General features: G+C 45.9%; 1 protein-coding gene across 1 annotated transcript in view; it reads left to right on the forward strand.

Moving 5' to 3' along the window:
- Window positions 1–4,254: 4,254 nt before the first annotated feature.
- SLC14A1 (solute carrier family 14 member 1 (Kidd blood group)) overlaps window positions 4,255–13,920 on the forward strand; it is a 49,332-nt gene continuing 39,666 nt past the window's right edge. The window contains exon 1 of the mRNA XM_032470701.1: window positions 4,255–4,380. The gene's annotated coding sequence lies outside the window, so the exon portion shown is untranslated. The remainder of the gene's footprint in view (window positions 4,381–13,920) is intronic.

Raw genomic sequence — 13,920 nt, forward strand, 5'->3', positions numbered from 1 at the left:
CTTACAGTGCCTCAGTATAAATCCATCATTTAGCAATAGCTGGCACCTACATTTTTCTTTTCTCTGTCAGCCCTGAGATCCCAGCCATCTTCCACCAGCCTCAGAACCCCGGGCTGCCTATTTCTCTTCCAGATTACATGCAGCCAATGACCTCTCCAGGGAAACGGAACACCCCTCCCTGGAAACAAACGCCCCACAGAGGGAATGGGGACAAGTCACACTCCAGAGGCTACCTCTGAGTTTGTGATCACACCTCGAGGCCAAGAAGGTCTCAGGCTGTGTTTTAATGACCAGGGAGTTACGGCTCTCTGAGGATCAAGCGTCCAGGAATTTCACCAGAAGGCTGTTCATGCTTGCAGCTCACTCAGCTGCCCCAGAACCTCTCCGTGATGACATAGAACTATTAAAAATACCACTTTTCATGCATTTTCTACCAAAGAATTTTAATCTGGTTTTATGAAGAGGAGGAAACCCTCCCCATGCCTGACATTCTGATAACTGGCCACTAACAAATCCCTTCAATGTTAAGTATCTCAGTATCCTCACCTATAAAGCGTGTTGAGTCGGCCCAGCATCCCAAGCAAGGTGGAGATAGATGGGATAGGAGCATTTGATTTATGAAAATGTGCAACACCCACCACAGCAGGGAGTCCACTCCAGCCCCTCAATTAGTGGCTGTGGGGAGCCAGCTCCAGGCAGCTTCTGACACTGAGCACATCCCTCCGCTGCCACATTTAGTGACATCACCTGGAGAGCCTGAAATCTAATCGGCCACACTGGGAGAATTTACACCACAGAAATCAGCAGACCACAAGTCGGAGCTTTGTTTTCCCAGACGGCCAGCTTACCGGCACACCACAGACAAGTCACTGTGGTGAGAAAAGCAGAGAACAAACGTAGGCTTCCTAACCGGAGACTCCGAGACGAGGGCCAAAATGTTCAACCCAGCAATGCCATTCCTCACACACAAGGCATGTGAGAGAACAACTGAAGTGTTCTCAGGCAGAAGGTTTACCCACAGAAACCTACACTGAAAGCACTCTGAGTGGCAGCGTCTAAATACGTGGAAAAATGAATCCAGGAAACGCTGCAAAGGACACAAGAAGTGCAGGGCAGTCAAATATGTTTACTGTTTATCAGGACCAACAGGAAAAAATTGAAGAAATACACCGAGAGCTGGAATATCAAATGATGGCAGGGGTGGGGGTGGGAGAAGAGGCAGGAGAGCCTACTAGAGTGCTCAGCTTGTACCAAAATTGGTAAGTTTACGAAGTCCACAGGGAGGAATCCACATGCCTGAAAAGGGCAACCACCATGAGAACAAAATTAGAATTATAATCTTTGAACCAGAAGAAAACTCTCTTTCCAATGGAAAGCAGAAAAGGAGAAAAATATTATAGGAAGTGCCCACTCCAAAAAAGATAGTAAGCAGAAACAATAGACAGAAGATAGAAATTAGTCATAATATGACAGTAATTGACCAAAAAAATGTTAACTGTTAAATTTACCACTGGAAGACAGAGACACTCAGGTGGTACTTTTTTTTTAAAGACTTAACAATTTTCTGTTTACAATAAACACATCTAAAACAGAAGGATATAAATCTTTGAATGTGAAAGGATGACATAAGACATACTGAACAAATCAGGACCTAAAGAAAGCGAGGCTATCAACCATAGTGCCTTGAAAAGTGAAATTGAAGGCAAAAAGGGGAAAGGACAAAGAAAGACGTGAAAGGAACAGCAGGACAAACACACACAACAATCATCAACACTTATGTGCTAAACAATCAGCCTCAAAATACACCCAGCAGGAAGAAACTAATAATTGTAGCTAGGATTCTGCCGAAACCTCAGACAATGATCTATCAAGAGAACGATAAAGTAGGCAGAGATTTCACAGATATGAACAAGAGAGAAAGTGAGCTCTTATATACGTGTAGGATTCTAAACCCTCCCACTCAACACCCCCCAAATATGTATTCTCAAATAGAGAAAACACGTTCTTTCCAAGTACTTGTAAAGCAAGCTTGGACTTCTCACCCGATACTGGTGGGAAGTTGACCACTGCCACCATCTGGAGGGCAGGTCCTCAGAATTTAGTCATGGTGAGTATTTACACCCCTTGTGGCCCAGAAATTCCCCTCCAGTGTATAAACAGTTCCCAGGAGGGCCATTCACCACAAGCTTGGTTCATTCATATGTACATGCACGCGTACATATATACACACATACATATATACTCACTTGTGTACGTACGTCTACATATATATTGTTTTTGTCTCTTTCCTTCATAGAACTAGCCCACTGATGGGCACACAGTAGCCTTGAGAAATAACTGATTAACTGAAGCACTCCCTTGTCCCCAGTCTGTCCTCCTACAGAGAGAGCCCTTCACTCGTCCTGCCGGGACCTGAGATCTGTTTCACATATGTAACCAGATGCACATAACAGACCCACAGCTGCTCAGAGAAGTCTGCTGACAGAATATAGCCTCCAAAACATCCTGCCTGCAGCCTCCTCCCAATGTATATTCCCTGAACAGTGATTAGGGAACAAATTCTTCAGAACAGACACACCATCCAACCCTAAGCCTGTCATCATTCTATGGGTAGTAACACAAGTGTCCTTGGTTGCCATCCTTTTCTTACAGAGCATGTGCAGTTTGGACCCAAATCAGATGATCGTCTCAGATGAGGCAGGTGGATGAGGGACTAGTGGCTCTCAAACTCAAGTGTGCGTCAGAATCACCAAGGAAGCTTGCTAAGCAGATCCACTGCTGGGCCCCATCCCCAGAGCTTCTGATTTGGCATGTCTAGGGCAGGGCCTGAAAATTTGCATTTCTACCAAATTCCCAGGTGATGCTGATACTCTTGGTCTAGGGACCACACTTTGACAGCCACTGGTATAGACTTAGAAACAGAATGCTATCTTCTAGATTCATATAAGTGATATCATATGACATTTGTCTTTCTGTCTGACTTACTTAATATAATCTCTAGGTCCATCCATGTTGCTTCAAATGGCATTATTTCATTCTTTTTCATGGCTGAGTAGTATTCCTGTGTGTGTGTGTGTGTGTGTGTGTGTGTGTACATATACACATATATACGTATATACATATACATACACACACACACACACACATATATACCACAAGTGAACTTAAATACTTAAATTTACAAAACAGAAACAGATTCATAGACATAGAAAACAAACTTAAACTTACCAGAGGGGAAATGAGGGAGGGATAAATTAAGGTTTGCAGATACTAACTCTATATATAAAACAGATAGATAGCCAATAAGGTCCTACTGTAGAGCACAGGAAACTATATTCAATATTTTATAATAACCTATAATGAAAAAGATATGAAAAAAGAATCTACACTTGTATGTATAACTAAATCACTATGCTGTACACCAGAAACTAACACAATACGGTAAGTCAACTATACTTCATTTAAGAACAAAAAACAGGATGCTCCCTTCTCTCCTGTTTGCATGTTGTTATACGCTGGTTTGCAAACTCATGTGCATGTAAGAAACATCTGTAGTGCTTATTAAAACCCAGATCCCTGGATCTTAACTCCCAAGATTTTGATTTAGTAGACTGGGGTGGAGCCAAGAATCTGCATTTGTAACAAACTTGGATAATACAGATGTTGCTGGATCAAGGTCCAGACTTAGGGACCATTGCTTAGTAGCCCTTAATCCTGGCTACATTAGAATCACCTGATTCTGATGCCCAGGCCCCTCCCAGACCAATGAAGTCAGCAGTGGGCCTGGGAACGCGCCTTTATTTCTTAAAGCTCTTGGTGTGGTTCCAAGGTGCAGCCCAGGTTGATAACAACTATGGTGTCTGTTTCCTGGGCCCTGATTTTCTGTCTCCCACCAGAGTCACTCCTGCAGACTTTAGGCCCCCGCCACCCTCAGTCCCAAGGGGGATTTTGAAAAGGGGGCAGTGGGCCTGACTTGGGTGCAGTGAGAAGCCCTGAGTGCCTGGAGGCAGGAGACAGGAGGCACAGAGAACCCCTGAAAGTGAAGTTTGCCTCTTTTTCGGTGTTGTTGAGTCTCAGTCCTATGCCACAAGGGAGACTAGATTTAAAAAAAAAAAAAAAAAAAAGGAAACCACTAGCAGGAAACATCAGCCTACGAGGCTGTGCAGAAAAGCAAGGTTTTGCATTGGCCCCGGAAGCCTGCTGAACGGGCGACCTTGGCCCTGGAAAGGAGGAGTGAAGCAGTGGGACGGTCAGCCGCACCGCCGCCCACGCTGCTCTCAGCCCGGAGCCCATCTCCCTGGCTCTGCGGACACAGGCAGCGCTGGTCCCACTCAGAAGTGTGGCTAGAAATGAGAAGCTGCGGGTGTGCTATCTGAGCAGGTACGGGATGGGGTGGAAGGCGGCACGGGGGTGGGGACAGAGTGGGGGTGGTGGGGAGGCAGTGACAGCAGCCGCTGCTGTTGTAGGTGGACAGGCAGGTGGGCGGGACAAGAAACTCCATCAAGACCTACAGGCGGGAAGCCCTGACCCCAGTAGACATCTGCGATAAGAGATAAAGAAGATGGAGAAAAGCCAAACAGGGAGAAACAGAGAGCAAGTGCAGGTGGCCAGGTGGCTCTAAACTGGACGGGCGCAAATGACACGTGGGTTTCGGTACTGAGCTGAGGCTCCACCCTCCATGGCAGGGCCAGAGATGGGACGGGTGGGGCAGGGGGTGGTTCTCACTCCTTTGCCCACATCTTGCTGCTTGATGGGTCCTTCAGAATCAGGAGGTCCCACCAGCATGTCGGAAAGTGACTGTCATCTGGAGTATGGCCTGAGTAGACGCAACGAGGAGTGTCATGGGGGTGAAAGGGGGTCAAATCAGGCAGCAGAGCATTTTTTTTCCTTATCACAATCAGTTTAGTCGATATCTATCATCTCATATAGACACAACATTAAAGAAATAGAAAAATATATTTTTTTTCCTTGTGATGAGAACTCAGGATTTGCTCTCTTAACAATCTTCATGTATAATGTAGAGCTGTGTTCAGGACATTTACCATGTTGTACATTACATTCCTAGTACTCATTTATCTTACACCTGGGAGTTTAGACCTTTTGACTGCCTTCATCCACCATCCTCCCACCCCTGCCTCCGCCAACCAAATATCTGATCTCTTTTTCTACAAGTGTTTGTTGGTTGGTTGTTTTTGAAGTGTAATTGACCTACAACACTGTTAGTTCCTGATACATCACATAGTGATTTGATGTTTCTATACATTTCAAAACGACGGCTATGATAAGTCTAGTTACCATGGTAGCAGAGCAGTTAAAAATACTGGCGGCCAGCCCACAGCCCAGACCAGCGCCATCAGAACCTCGAGGGTGGGCCCAGGCAGGAGCAGTTTTCAAAGCTCCCAGGGGAGGCTGACATACAGCCAAGGTTAGACCCCTGCTGTAGCAGGTGTGGCGGGATCTCAGTGCCGCCAGCGCTGGGCGGTGGGCCAGTGCCTTTGAAGACAGGTGTGAGGGAGCCTGCAGGGAGAAGATTCTCTAAACAGTTACCAGGTGGGGGGAACCAAGGCAGCGTTATTTTGTCAGGAGGTAGTTGTCCCATCTCTGGGGTCCAATCTGCACCTCTGGACCTGGACACATTTTAGCTGTGCTCCTGGCCCCATTAAAGACCTGCTCTGTTCCTCTGATGGCTGTTTTTGTGTTTTCAACTCCCCAAGAGATATTGGTGCCTAGTTTGTGGCTACTCTGCCATGGAGCAGACAGAGAGCAGAGGGCAAGACTGTGGTGAGGATCTGGAGGGCAGGGCAGGGTGCCTGCGGCTGGGGCCAGAGTGCCCATCACCGTTCCTGGGCCACAAGCTTCCCATTTTCCTGAGACCCTGGCTCTCAACAGTCATGGACTACGAGCACCTTGTGGATACGGAAGGGGATCCACTCATCCCAGAGCCCCACCATCTTCCCGAGGTGCAGTCAGAAGGTGACAGACGCACATATACTGAAGTGAATCCTCTAAGCTGTGTCCAGGAAAATAGGGCATTTCCTCCTCTGTTTTCCTCTTCCCTCAATTCTACCTCTTTTCCTCTCCTCCGTAGACCACCCCATCCTCTGACAGATAAGTTATTTGCAAGTTAAAATGATGTACCATCTATCCTGTTTCCTGGGCCAAGGTCAGCCTCCTGGGCATGGGACCCATGCAGTCACATGGGCCTCCAACTTAGTTTAATGCTCTTCTGTCACCATCTCAAAATTCTGAGTACTTTTCCATTAAGTGGACCCACGTGTACATTTTGCACCAGACCCTGTGAATTGCGTAGCCGGTTCTGCGCTGAGCTTCTGCGGGAGACTGGAGCTCCCTCCCGTGGCAACAGCGTCAGAGTTCCCCTTCTTGCTTTCCAAATTCCTGCCTCACCCATGACAGAGTGAGACAGCAACGTGACATTCCACAAAGGGACCTCGCAGGGAAAAGGGCGAGAACTTAGGGAAGAGGGGAACACAGAGCGAGGTGGCATCTGTCACTCTGAAGGCCCTGGACACCTGGGCTTCACGGCACAGGGACCAAGAAAACCAGGTAGATGCCCAGTGACCAAAATGTGCACGGGTCTCCCAGCTGGAGCAAAGACAAGACCCAGGAGACCCACTCATAGTCAACCAGCGAAACCTTCCACTGTAGAAACGGGAAAGAGCGGCTGGCCCTCTCCCTACCCTTCACATCCCCATGGTCTGCTGAATAGGTGTGTGGCAGGATTTCACCCAAACGCCACACCTGTGAGCGGAAAGCACCGCCAGGACTGGCTCCCTGTGCCATGAGCCAGCCCGCAACTTGTATGGCAAATCACCTTCCCCTCCCCCCTGAAGCTCTGTGAGGGCCAGGCCGGGCATCTCTCGCTACCCCCATCTCCGGACCCTGGCGGAGTTAAGTGATATATATTCACTGACAGATGGACTCTGACTTCCGCCGTTAATTTCAGAAGGTGTGCACTAAGTAAGGCGGTGTGGGTTCAAAATGCAGATTCTGGGTCCCCATCTTCAGAGATTCAAGATGAGGGGGGCCCAGGAATTTGCATTTACAGAAGCGTCCCCAGTGGCTTGAGAAGGCTGGTCCTCCAGGGCGCCTGAGGGACGGAGTGGGTGGGGACAGGGGGCCCAGGGCGGGGCGGGTGGGGGAAGAGCAGGGTTCATACAGAGGCCCAGGACACAGTGGCACAAGAGGCCACATGTGGTGGCAGCACGCAGGTCATTGGGTGACTGCAAATCCTGGGGCCTGTAAGGTCCAGCCTGGGCCTGAACAGGTGGCCGCCTCCTGCCAAGAGCAGCAGACCTCCAGGTGGCCCCGTGGCCTCCTTCACAGCAGTCACCCTGATGGCTCAGAGGCCATGGTGGGGGCCATAGCTACTGCTGACACTGGGCAGAAAGGGTCAAAATACAGTTTGGTATAATTTAAGGCAAATATAAATGGTTTGTGCATTCCTCCCCTAATGAACTTCAATGTATATGAATTTCTCAGTAGCTTCTATATTCTTTAAGGAATTGTAGTTGTAACATAAAATGTGATGTTGAGCATATAATTTAACACTTAATTTTATATTGTCTGGTATCATTTATTTCACCTGGGTGGGTCTTACTTCCCCAAGGCGGTGGCAAATCCCGAGGCCAGGGACCTCATAATCACAAAGACACAATACTCCTGGGCCCAAGCACATCGCTGGGTACAGGGGACCCTGGCTGCTTCAGTCAGTCAGTCAGTGTTTGGACTCCTAGGACGGTTGTCTGATGGATGAAACGCCGTGCCAGAGGGGCTTTCATGGAGAGAGGGCAACAGTGCTGAGTGCTAAGGGCGAGGGCGGGGTGACCATGGAGCCCATTCCAGCCGAGCCCTGCTGCTGGCTGTGTGGCCCCGTGACTTTGCATCAAGAGATCTCTGCTGGCCGCCTTGTCTTCTCATCTGTGAAATGGGAGTAACAATGGGAACAACATCATAGGAATGTTGGGAAGATCAAACGAAATAAGCTGTGTTGCTTGCTGCATTTAACGTGCACTCAGATCTCCTGAGAATCTTGTTAAAATGCCTGTTCTGTGTCAGTAGGTCCGGGGCTGGGCCTGAGATGCTGCAATTTACAGGTTCCCAAGTGGTGCTGATGCTGCTGGTCTTCAGGCCAGACCTTTATGGAGAGAGGGTGTGGTCCCCAGCATCACATCCGCATCACCCAGAAACTTGCTGGAAACACAAATTCCCAGGCCCCGGGCCAGAACTGCTGGGGCTGGGGACCAGCAATCTCTTATTCAGCAAGCCCTCCAGGTGATTCTGGTGCAGGTGGAGTTTGAGAACTAGTAAACTCAGCCCAGAACTTTCTTTTCAGTCATACAAGCTCCTGATAGGCACCTAAATCTAAACCAAGTGACATGGTAGGAGAAAAGACACTGCAACCCCTCCTGGCTTCAAGAAGCTTAGAATTTAGTCCAACGGGTCCCAGCTATGGTATATATTGTCAGGGGTCAGGGTAGAATGTAGGGAGCAGTGCTTCTGAAAAAATGTAGGCTATTTCTACCAGTCCCACCTCAGGGGATTGTGATTCAGTAGATCTGGATTATTAAGATAGAGCTCCAGGTTTTTCTGACCTTTATTCTATGATCCAAGACCACACTCTGACAGCGATTCAGAAGGTGAGAGATGACTAAGACCAGGAAACTCATTGGAAAATAACCCGGTGCCAAACCGTGTGATGCAGGCCCTTGTGTGTGCTCTGAACAGCTTTTGGAAGGGGAAGAGGTTTCTGAAGGCCTGGCCAGCCAAGCAAAGCACCTCAGATCTGATGCGATGTCAGGATGATAGATGAGGTGAGATAGATGTGTCCGTAAGACGGGCACTTTGCGTAAAATCTCAGATAAAGCTCATGAATCCTACAGGGTTGATCATCTTTCCAGATCAAATGCCCAGGAATCTAATATGTTAAGAGATATATTCACAGATACCCAGCTCGTATATCTCATAGAATTCACACCCAAACTCCCATGGTTGCCCTTGGAGACTCTTGAGCAAGGATGGAACTTGAGGACAGTGATAATTTGAGAATGTTACTTCATTAAAGACGGACAAGATAGACCAGAGACATGATAAGAGTAATCAGTCTGGACTAGGGACTCTGGCCAAGGGAGTTAAACAAAGGAGGCTCAGAGCCACTGCACCCAGGGCAGCCTGGACCCCGCGGGGAGGGAGAGTCATGCACCTGCAGAAACTGCAGTGGTGGAAACGGAGCACCGGACGTGGCGTCCAAAGACCTCCATCCAAGTTCCGTTTCTCTCCAGTCGTGACCCTGAGCAAGAGATTTCCTGTCCTTGAAGCTGTTTTCTCGCCAGCAAAATGGAGATGATCATCCCGGCCCCGCCTTCCTCGGAGGCTGCTGTGAGGATCGCACGTGTTTAAAATTCTGGAAACAGTCAAGTAAGATACTGTTAATGCTCTCAGCTAAGCTGCCTTAAAAGTTATTGGGCACATTAGTAGATTGAGTCCAAGTAGAATGTTTGTCCACTCTTTTTTCTCCAGGGACATATTTTTTAAAACTTTATGTCCTGGGGGGAGGGTAGAGCACGTGCTTAGCATGCACAAGGTCCTGGGTTCAATCCCCAGTACCTCCATTAAAATAAATAAATAAGTAAATAAATAAATAAATAAACCTAATCCTCCTCCCAAAATAGTAATTTTTTTTAATTTTGTGTCCTTATTATCATTTCAGCTCAGGGCAGCTCTTACTAAAGGTGGGCAAGATAGACGAGAAACAATTTTAAAACATAGATTCTTTTTCATACATAATTTTCAAGCACTTTGCACTGCCTCCATGGTGAAAAGAACTTATAGGACTTATTATAACACCTTTATTGAGATATAATTCACATACCATCCAACTTACCATTTAAAATATACAATATTGACAGAATTGTGCAAACATCACCCCCATCAATTATAGAACATTTTCATCACCCCAGAAAGAAACTCCGTACTCACTGGCAGTCACTCCCCACTCTCCCCCATCCCCTCCAGCTTTAGGTCAGCACTAATCTGCTCTCCGTCTCTGTGGATTTGCCGATTCTGGACATTTCGTGTATCTGGAACCGTAGACCTTATGTACAATCCCTTGTGACTGGCTTCTTGTACTTAGCATCATGTTTTCCAGGCTCGTCATGCTGTGGCAGGGGTCAGTACTTCCTTCCTTTTATGGCTGAGTAATACTCCAGTGTGTAGTTCTACCACTTTTTGTTTATCTGTTCACTAGACAATGAATATTTGAATTGTCTCCACTTTTGGGCTGTTGTGAGTAACGTTGCTAGGACCTTTCATGTGCAAGTTTTTGTGTGATGTAATTTCACGTTGCTATATACAGAGGAGTGGAATCACTATGGACGATGGTAACTATTTGTTTAACCTTCTGAGGGGCTGTCAGACTAGTTTCCAAAATGGCTGCACCATTTTACATGTTCACCAGCAAGAATGTATGAAAATTCCTATTTTTCTCCACTGGCTTGTCAACGGTTATATTATCTGTCTTTGACTGTAGCTGTCCTGCTGAGCGTCAGGTGGTGTCCCACTGTGGTTTTGATTTGCATCATCTTGATGATTAATGACGTTGAACATTTTTTCATGTCCTTATTGGCCATTGGCATTACCTTCTTTGGAGATATATCTATTCATATCTTTGGCCCATTCTTAAAATTAGGTTGCCTTTTTATTATTGAGTTGTAAGAGTTCTTTGCATATTTTGAATACAAGCCCCTTATGAGATACACGACTTGCAAATATTTTCTACCACTCTAGGAGCTGTCTTTTCACTTTCTTGACAGTGTCCTTTGAAACCCCAAAATTTTTAATTTTGATGAAGTCCGATTTATCTATTTTTTTCTCTTTTGTTGCTTGTGCTTTGGGTGTCTTATCTAAGAAATCACTGCCTAAGCCAAAGCCGTGAAAACTTCTTCTAAGAGCTTCACAGTTATAGCTTTTATATTTAGGTTGCCGGCGCATTTTGAGTCAATTATGGTATATGGTGTGAGGTAGGGTTTCAGTCTTTCACATGTGAATATCTGGTTGTCCCAGCACCATTTACTGAAGACTACCCTTTCCCACTTTAAGTAGTTTTTTCCAAAATCTTTAATTTATATTCCTATTACTCTAGGGTAGTATTTCCCAAGCTGGTCTATTATGAACTTTAATAAACATGTAATTGAAACAAAGGAAAAAGAAAGTCACATGATCCAACATGTTCTAGGTCCATGAAGATAAAGTTAAACATTTCTCCTTACTGTAGGCTTCTCAAAGACTTCAGTGCTGGCGTGCTTTAATGAATCTCTTACCCTTCCTTTATCAGAGGAGGCTTTTATTTGTGGCCACACATTAAAATCTCTAGAAGCACACTTCCAAGAAACTCAAGTTTTGGATGTATTCTTTTAAAAGATTTATTAACTTGAATGCTCTTAAAATGTTTTGACTTTTTTCTTTGAGAATTAAGCTGCCAGCATGGTTGTGGTTTGTGTATTTTGTAGAGCTGTATCTTTTATTTTTAACCAGGTCAGAGCAGAAATAAGACAGTAACCTGTGAATTCCTCTGGATCCTTTTGGTAACTGGCTTAGGATGTGCATTTTTGGTTTTCTACTGAAGTATTTTCTTAAAGCTAAATAACGGTGTGGTTTTTGGAAGTGTGGTTCAAGAGCCACCTGCGTCAGCATCACCTGGATGTGGTTTAACATGCAGATTGCAGGGACCCCTTCAGAGCTAATAATCAGAAATTGTCGAGCTGAAGCCCAGATGTTGCAGTCCCGGACTCTCCGTTGAGTCCTGTGCACACCAAAGTTTGAGAACCACTGCTCATCCTTGGCTTAAGGGAGAGAGCCAAGTTGTCTGTAGCAAGATGAAAGGCAGAGGCTGACAAGTACGTAGGACCAAAGTGGCTCTTCCTGTACTTTCTTTCTTTCCTTCGCCATCTCCACTGCCCATTTTGTGCCCTTTTGCATGTATATGTGCACATACCCTGTGTACATACACGATCATTGAACTCCAGCACACTGAGCACTTCAGGCTGTCACCAGAGGGCGCCAGAACCTCTCCAAAAACCATGCACGTCGTCCTCCTTGCTCTCCTCCTCCATTGCAGCCTCTTCACTCAGAATCCTGTCTCCCAATCTCAGGCTTGTCCCCCACCTCACTGATTCTCAAAATGACATCAGATCACATGATTTAGTGCACTTTAGTTTACTACACAGCTGCTTAAAAAAAAAGCTCTTATCAGTTTTTTTTAATATATATTTTTTGTTAATGGAGGTACTGGGGATTGAACCCAGAATCCCGTGCATGCTAAGCACACGCTCTACCACTGAGCAATACCTCCCCTCTTGCCAGTTTTGAGGCCCTAGGGAATTTTTCTAATGCCCTGAGCTCAAGTTTCCCATCCTAAAAAAGGAAAAATATGAACCTGCTATTGTAAGTCTTGTAAAAGTTAAATGAGATAATAAAGGTAAATACTCCTTGATCAGCTCCTGGCCATTATAATTCTACCATAGGCAATGATTTGCACTGCTAGGAAACCAGAAACCTCGAACTGCAAAAAACATTTTTTAATTTTATTATTAACAAATTATAAACAAATCTAAGTTCCGTCTTGGCTATCTTTCATCCCTATACTCAGAACCCTTTCTATCTCCTCAATCAGTTTTGGTCTGCACCTTTAATTTCACGCGAAGGACAGTTCATGATACCAATGGTGAACAGAAGAGTGCAGGTTAGCAAACGGAGCCTCCATCCCACCAAGGAGCTCAGCTCCAAGCTCCACACTCACTCAGCTTTCTTCCCCAGGCCATGCTAGGTAGTAAAAAATAGGTGTCAGTTAAGTGATGTTCCCTAATTAATTGTGCTTTAATTTGCGACATGGCAGTTCATTCTGTGCAGGCGATCACTGCACTAGGTCCTCTAGTAGTGGAGGTGCTGGTTATGGTACAGGTGACAGAGCTGATGGTGATGGAGGAGGTAGAGGTGATGCTGAAGCTGGTGATGGAGAGAAGGGGTGGGGGTGGGGGCGGGCCTTCCTGCTTAGCATCCTTCAGGGAGTCCACCTGCCGGAAGGATAAATCCCAAACTCCTGAACTTGACAAAGTGCTTCATGATCCAGCTGCTGCTTACTTCTTTAGCACTGCGTCTCACCAAGCACACACACACACACACACACACACACACACACACACACACACTCACACACTCACACACTCACATTCACTAAGCTTTTCCACATTAGGATATTTTATGAGCCTCAGACCCAACACACCTTAATTTTATTCTGTCTTTATTTGTACTATTCTTGTCATCCTCTTCTTCCCACCAGAAATGCCCCTATTTAGTCTTCAATGCCCAGTTCAAATGTCACTAACTTCTTTTGTGAGTTCTCCGACTCTCAAGGCAAAGTTAAGTTTGCTTCCTCAAACTCTCATTGTGTTTTGTGCATGCCTCAAGTCTTAACAGTTTTGATCTGGCTTGTAACAGGCTGATGGGGTCCCCTTGCCAACCAGGGGTAACCTTAAAATTGACCTCTCCAGAGATCCCTTTAGACAGATCCAAGGCTTCAGACTCAGTGCCCTCATGCTGAGCCAGCAGTCACTTCATCACAGTCTTGAATGCCTACTGTGAGGTCAAGTGGCAGGCCTCAGATACTTGTGACAAATCCACCTTTAACATATTTCCAGCCATTATGGAAAAAAGTGTGAAGATTCCTTTAAAAATTAAAAATAGACTTACCATATGATCCAACAATCCCACTCTTGGGCATATATCTGGAGGAAACTCAAACTAGAAAAGATACAGGTACCCCAATATTCATAGCAGCACTATTTACAATAGCCAAGATATGGAAACAACATAAATGTCCATCAACAGATGACTGAATAAAGAAGC

Source organism: Camelus ferus, chromosome 30 (genome assembly GCF_009834535.1).
Source record: "Camelus ferus isolate YT-003-E chromosome 30, BCGSAC_Cfer_1.0, whole genome shotgun sequence".
Classification (NCBI taxonomy): Eukaryota; Metazoa; Chordata; class Mammalia; order Artiodactyla; family Camelidae; genus Camelus; species Camelus ferus.